The sequence below is a fragment of the Canis aureus genome, chromosome 4, assembly GCF_053574225.1.
Source record: "Canis aureus isolate CA01 chromosome 4, VMU_Caureus_v.1.0, whole genome shotgun sequence".
Taxonomy (NCBI): Eukaryota; Metazoa; Chordata; class Mammalia; order Carnivora; family Canidae; genus Canis; species Canis aureus.
In genome coordinates this window covers 81,265,114-81,271,597 of record NC_135614.1, presented here as the reverse complement: position 1 = coordinate 81,271,597, position 6,484 = coordinate 81,265,114, and the positions used below count along the sequence as shown (strand labels likewise).

The window sequence follows — 6,484 nt, the reverse complement described above, 5'->3', positions numbered from 1 at the left end:
TCCTAAACTACTGAAAATTGTTTCAACTACATTTTGGTCCTTTGCATTTCTATGAATTTTTAATAAGTTGCTCGATTGTTTTTAAAGAAAAAAAAATAAACTTCTGTTTTTTAACTGGATGCCAGACATTTTGTATGAAAAAAATTTGGAAGCTATAAATGCTGTTACACCATACAGGAAGTATTCACTTCATCTCTGATAATCAGCATGGGAACAGATCACTTATAAATAATCAGCATCTGTACCTAATCAAGGCAGATTTGTAGACTAAAGACACATTACTTAATCTGGTTTACTCCAGTCTTTAGATGTAGCTGTCATCTCAACTTGGAGCCTTGTTTTGACTTTCTAGCTTATCCTTGACTGACACAGAACTTAGATTTTGCATTACCTTGGTGCTAGAATACTTAAAAAAAAAAAAAATCACTGAGTTAAAACCATTAATTGGAAAAAGAGAGTGTTCTGTGGAGGTCTCTGTATGTCATGTCCTTTCTCTCTGGCACTTTGGTCCCTAATATTCTGACTGTTTTTATAATCCTAAAATGCAGTTTTTGTGGCCACAAGTCCATGAGATAGTCTAAAGCACTTGTTCACCCTTATGCCACACTTCTTAGACTTTTTGCCCTGAGCCAAGCACCACCAAATACTCCGGTAGGAAAGCAGGTGCAGAAAGTTGAACTTGACTAACATAAATGAATAATCCTTTCCACATCTAGTTCTTCAAATCCTGGCTGGCTCAGCAGATCTCATGTATCTTCAAATAGGAGACTGTTGTTTGCTCTTGTTGTTCATGTTTAATCTGCTTTTGTAATTCTCATTGGTACTATTTTTTGGCTACAAGCTATTTGATAACAGTGAAAATGACAAATGTCTCATCTTTTCAAACGGAATATATAATTTGCAAAATTTGGAGGACAGTATAATATATGGCAAGTGAGTTTTGCAGATTTCACCAATAAAAATTCAGCCTGTATGATACTGAACTTCTTAGATATTTCCTTCACTCTTAAATTTTTTTAAAGTACAATATATATTTTTGAATCCTACTCTGCTCTAAGAATATACATCTTCCAGACTTGTTTTCTGATTTGTTTTAGGTTTAAGAATCCTGGTTTTATTTTACCAATATTTTTACTGCTTCATTTGTAGCTCTTCACTTCTGGGGTTCTGGTTATTTGTAAATTCGTGTCTGCTCTGAATTATGTGTGCTTATCACTGTCTCTCATACCATCTTTATCCTTTTCTTTTCTCTACATTTTAAAAGTATATTTCTCATTTGGTTTATACATTAGCTATATCTAATTTTTCCAAGATGGAAATTTTGTCATTGATTGTACCTAGTCAGTGTCATTTTTATAACATTTTAGATGTTCATGTGTATGTGTATTTTTCTCATGACTCACTAGTTTTTCTTTCTCAAAACACACTAGTTGTGTTTTGTTTTTTAGGATACATTTAATTTTCAAAACAGATCCCTTTTTAACAAGTTCTTCAAATTTCTGCAATACATATGTCCTGTAGATTTTCCTTGTATGTTTATGTCACTATTTTTTATGATACTGAACGTTCAAATGACATGATATTTAAGGTTTATTTTCTATTTACTATTCTTGTAACACAAGTATATGCATATATATTTTTCTTTGATTTTTTTTACTGTCAATCTGAGTGCACGCAGTCTTTTGACATTTTAAACTGAAGTAGATGCATATAATCCAAAATTATTTTCTAGCCATTGTAAAACTCTATGTGTGTGTGAGAGAGAGAATGATCTAAACATGTTAAAATTCATCAATAGATGGATAGTGCAGAAACAACCACAATAATTTAATTTTTAAACCACTTTATTGAGATGTTTGACATGTAAAAACCATGTATTTAATGTGTACAGCTAGATGAGTTAGATCGACAGAATTATTTATCTCACATTACTGTAACTGTATCCTTTGACCATCAGCTCCCCATTTCCCATTTGGCAACATCTTTCTACTCTTTACTTCTATGAGTTTGATTATATTAGATTACACACATAAGTGGAATATATTATTTTGTCGTTCTGTGTCTGGCTTATTTCACTTGGCATAATGACCTCCAGATGTATCCATATGATTGCAATGACAGGATTTCCTTCTTTTTTGAAGCTGAATAATATTCCATTGTATTTATACACTGTATTTTATTTATATATTCATCTGTCAAGGTACATTTAGATTGTTTCCATAGCTTAGATATTGTGAATAAAGCTGAAATGAATCTGAGAGTGTAGGTATATCTTTGAGATCCTGATTTTAATTGCTGTGTGATTATTAATATGTTGAAATATAAGAAAATATAACTGGTAAAATTGTACATTTTTTCTCTTTTTATAGTTCAATAGCATTATGTTAGTACTATGGTTATTTTAGCTATACATTTTTTTTAGCTATAGTAAATATCTTTAAAAATATGGAGTTAAATCAACTGCAAATATTATTTAATGAGGGACCTCTGTATATTATTATACATATACTTTTAATATTTAGAATATTTAAATTTAAAAAAATTATAGTCACTGCAAAGTGTACTTCCATTTTCCTATGATTAGATGATTGTTTAAATTAGTCATATAAATTTCAAAACTAAGGTGATACAGTGAAATTATATCTTTTTACTACCAGATAAAATTCCAGCATTTATAGAACAAATATTTGGAAGAAATGGAAATAAATAGCACATCTGTAAACATGTAATTTTTATTTTATTTTAAAAATTACAAGGATAATATTAGACTACTTAAATGCCAGTGAAAGATAAATGTTGAGGAAAGTGGCTAAGGTCCTGGAGCAAAATGCTGGTCAGCCTTAAATTACAACATTAGCTCTTACTAAATCAAGACTACCTGCCTCAACTCCTTTAATTCCTCTTTTTTTTTTGTTCCTTCTTCATTACAGGCATTCATTCCTCTTTCATACTCTGTAAGCCTACATCCAAAGATCCTAGATTACAGATAAGCCTTCAAGAACTGAAGACTTATCTTGTCACCCTAATGGTGCCTAGTTTACTCTGAACAGTGGTGTGTCTCATTTATAAATTCAACTTATCAGACTCCTTTAGCCCCCAAAACATACATTGTTGATTGGAAACATGGTAATAATTGATGATTTAATTGTTTTATATTCGGTATACAGAATAGCAGCAGTTCTAAGAAATAATTTACTTCTCTATCTCTGGAGATTAAAAAAAATCATTTAGAAGCTATTAGCTTAAATTGAGAGAGACTGAGAGAAAGAGAGAGAGAAAGGAAAAGAAGGGGAATATAGGCAATAAGTGCAGAATAAAGAAAGGAGAAAAGCAGAAGGAAATTGAAAGACAGACAAGTCTCAAATGAAAATATAGTGGTACAAGCAGAAATTTAAGATTGAATCTTGAGTCTCTTGAAGAATGAAAAGAGGAAGTATTTTCATATATCTTTATGTTAATTTTATAAAGTATTTTTAATTTTTAGCTCTCTTATCAGTGAAGGCTATTTAGAAAAATATGTCATTCCCATGGCCAACCTCAGCGTAGCATGTAAGAGCATTACCAAAGGTCCAGTATATAAAGAAAGGAATGACTTCTGGCCATATTTGCATTTTACCAAACCCGCTCTATCTTACTTGGAAGTCCTTCATGTCCCCACAGCCCTTAATTTGAACAAAAATGTGTTCCTCCAGGAGGGCATCTGAGTCTGCTTTCCAAAATTTTACTCAGGTTCTGACCAACAATGACATCAATCTTAGATTATACTTAACCTCTCCAAATAGTGGTCATGTGTAATACTAAATGTGAAGGAACATACAATTTACCATATTTGTTTTTTTTTAATTTTTAAAGATTTTATTTATTTATTCATGAGAGATGCAGAGAGAGAGGCAGAGACACAGGCAGGGGGAGAAGCAGGTTCCATGCAGGGAGCCCGATGTGGGACTCGATCCCTGGACCCCAGGATCATGCCCCGGAGTCAAAGGCAGACGCTCAACCGCTGAGCCACCCAGGCGTCCCATTACTATATTTATTATACAGTATTTCAAACTGATTAAAGTCACTGGGAATATTGTAGTTATTGTTGTTTAATTTTTTTTTTTTCATTTAAGACAGGAAATACTTTATTCAAAGCCCCCAGGGAAATGGACAGCTTGGGTCTGTAACAAAGTGGTGTGTTTTAAAGCACAGGATAGTGACTGTATATGAGCATGTATATACACTGCTACATACAAATTAACTGATCAGAACATAATTTTTCAATGTTTAACACAGAATAAGCTTCCTTGTAAAAGCAGGACCTTTGTGGCGTTTTTAACTTTAGCATACCTCTTCTTCTTCACCCGCTCCTTTGACAGAATCCACATTAACTTCCTCATAATCCTCAAGGGCGGCCATTTCCTCACGGGCCTCAGAAACCTTTCCTCCTCCATGACTTCACCCACATACCAGTGAGCAAAGGCATGCTTGGCGTGCATCAGGGCAAACTTGTGGTTCAGGCAAGCCCAGGCCTCAGCAGTGGCAGCAGTGTTGCTCACCATGCACACAACTGTACTTTGCCCAGGTCTCCACCAGATACCACGGTGGGAGGTTGGTAATTAACGCCAATTTCGAAGCCTGTAGAGCACCAGTCCACAAACTATATGGCCTTGATGGTAGCCACAGCAGCACTGACATCTTTGGGAACCACATCACCACAGCACAAGCAGCAAGCCATGTGTTTGCCATGTTGAGGGTCACATTTCACCATCTGATTGGCTTGCTTAAAGCATCCATTGGTGATCTCTGCTACAGAGAGCTATTCATGGTAGGCTTTCTCAGCAGAGATAACAGGTGCATATGTGGCCAGAGGGAAGGATAGGCCACCAGGTTGGTCTGGAGTTCTGTCAGACAAATATTCATGGCTCCATCAAATCTGAGGAAAGCAGTGATGGAGGACATAATCTGACCTATCAACCTATTTAGGTTAGGGTAGGTTGGGCATTCAATATTGTGGTTCCTATGACAGATGTCATAGATGACCTCATTGTTTACCAAGAAGGCACAATAACAGTGCTCCAGGGTGGTGTGAGTAGTAAGGATGGAGTTGTAGAGCTCAACTACAGATGTGGGAACCCGGGGGCCTGGGTAAATGAAGAATTCCAGTCTGGACTTGCTCCATGATTGACAGGGGGGTGAACCCAGAACTAGTTCCCCCTGTAAAGTTATGGAAAACCAAGAAGCCCTGAAAACCCGTGCACTGGTTGGCTAGTTTCTGAATTCAGTCCAAGACAAAGTCAAAGATCTCCTTGTTGATTGTGTAGTGCCCTCTGGCATAGTTATTGGCAGTATCTTCCTTGCCCATGATGAGCTGCCCAGGGTGGAAAAGCTGGGGGTAGGTGTCAGTGCGAACTTCATCAGTGACCGTGGATTCCAGATCTATAAACACTGCCCTGGGCACGTGTGTGCCAGCACCTGTCTCACTGAAGAGGATATTGAAGGAGTGTTCTCCTTCCCCAGTGGTCTTGTCACTTGACATCTGACCATTAATTAGGCTGAATGCCATGTTCCAGGCACTAAAGCTTCCAACTGGCATTGCCAATCTGGACACCAGCCTGGAGATGGAGATGCATTCACACATGGTTGTTGTTTTGCCCCTGCCAAGGAGTTGGTGGTGAGGAAAAGGAGAGGTTGTTGCTTCTTACAGCATGACTCTCAGACAGTCGATGTAAGAGAACCTGCTAGAGAATATTTCCATGGAAAACTATCTTTCTTCTAGCTTAAGGAATAAATATTACAAATAAAATAAATCTCTTTGTCTTGATGGACACATTTCTTCCCTATGAAGATATATGATCACTATACTGATTTTGAGATTTATCATTCCCATACAAGTTTTATATAGTTCATATATATCCTATCTTTGTATTTTTACTGACACAAAATTGTTCTGTCAATATATATTAATTGCAAAACACTCTAAGTATATTTTTACAGGTCTCTTTATTCCCTAACCTCTGTGATTGTTGTGTTAATCCATATTGATAATGTATATGTGGTGCATTGATCACTAGATGATTGCTATCGTATTCTATTTTATATGAATACACCATGCTTTGCGGAATGCTCTGTGGATGGATATTGTTGTGCAATGATTATACATGGTGTGTATCTATAATTTTAAAAACAAATGAACAGTTTATACTTGTTGAATTAATTAGAACTAGATAATCTGTTATTGTTAATGTGTTAGGCATCATCTTTTCAAATAAAACCTGCCTCTTATATAACCATAGATTAGGATAATGAATACATATCTAGAAACTCATTGCAAAACCCAAGGTCACACAGATTTTCTCCAGATATTTTATAGTTTTACATTTTATTTTAAAGTTTATGATCTATTTTGAATTAATTTTCATTTTTTAAAATTCATTTTTGTATAAGGTGTGAGATGAGGCCTGAAACATTTTGCATTCAGAAAACCACTACCATTCCACTACCA

At 35.3% G+C, this 6,484-nt stretch overlaps 1 pseudogene; it reads right to left on the bottom strand.

Annotated features, from left to right (window-relative positions):
• Positions 1 to 4,320: 4,320 nt before the first annotated feature.
• On the bottom strand, positions 4,321 to 5,620 carry LOC144311746 (tubulin alpha-1A chain-like; annotated as a pseudogene).
• Between the last annotated feature and the right edge of the window lie 864 nt (positions 5,621 to 6,484).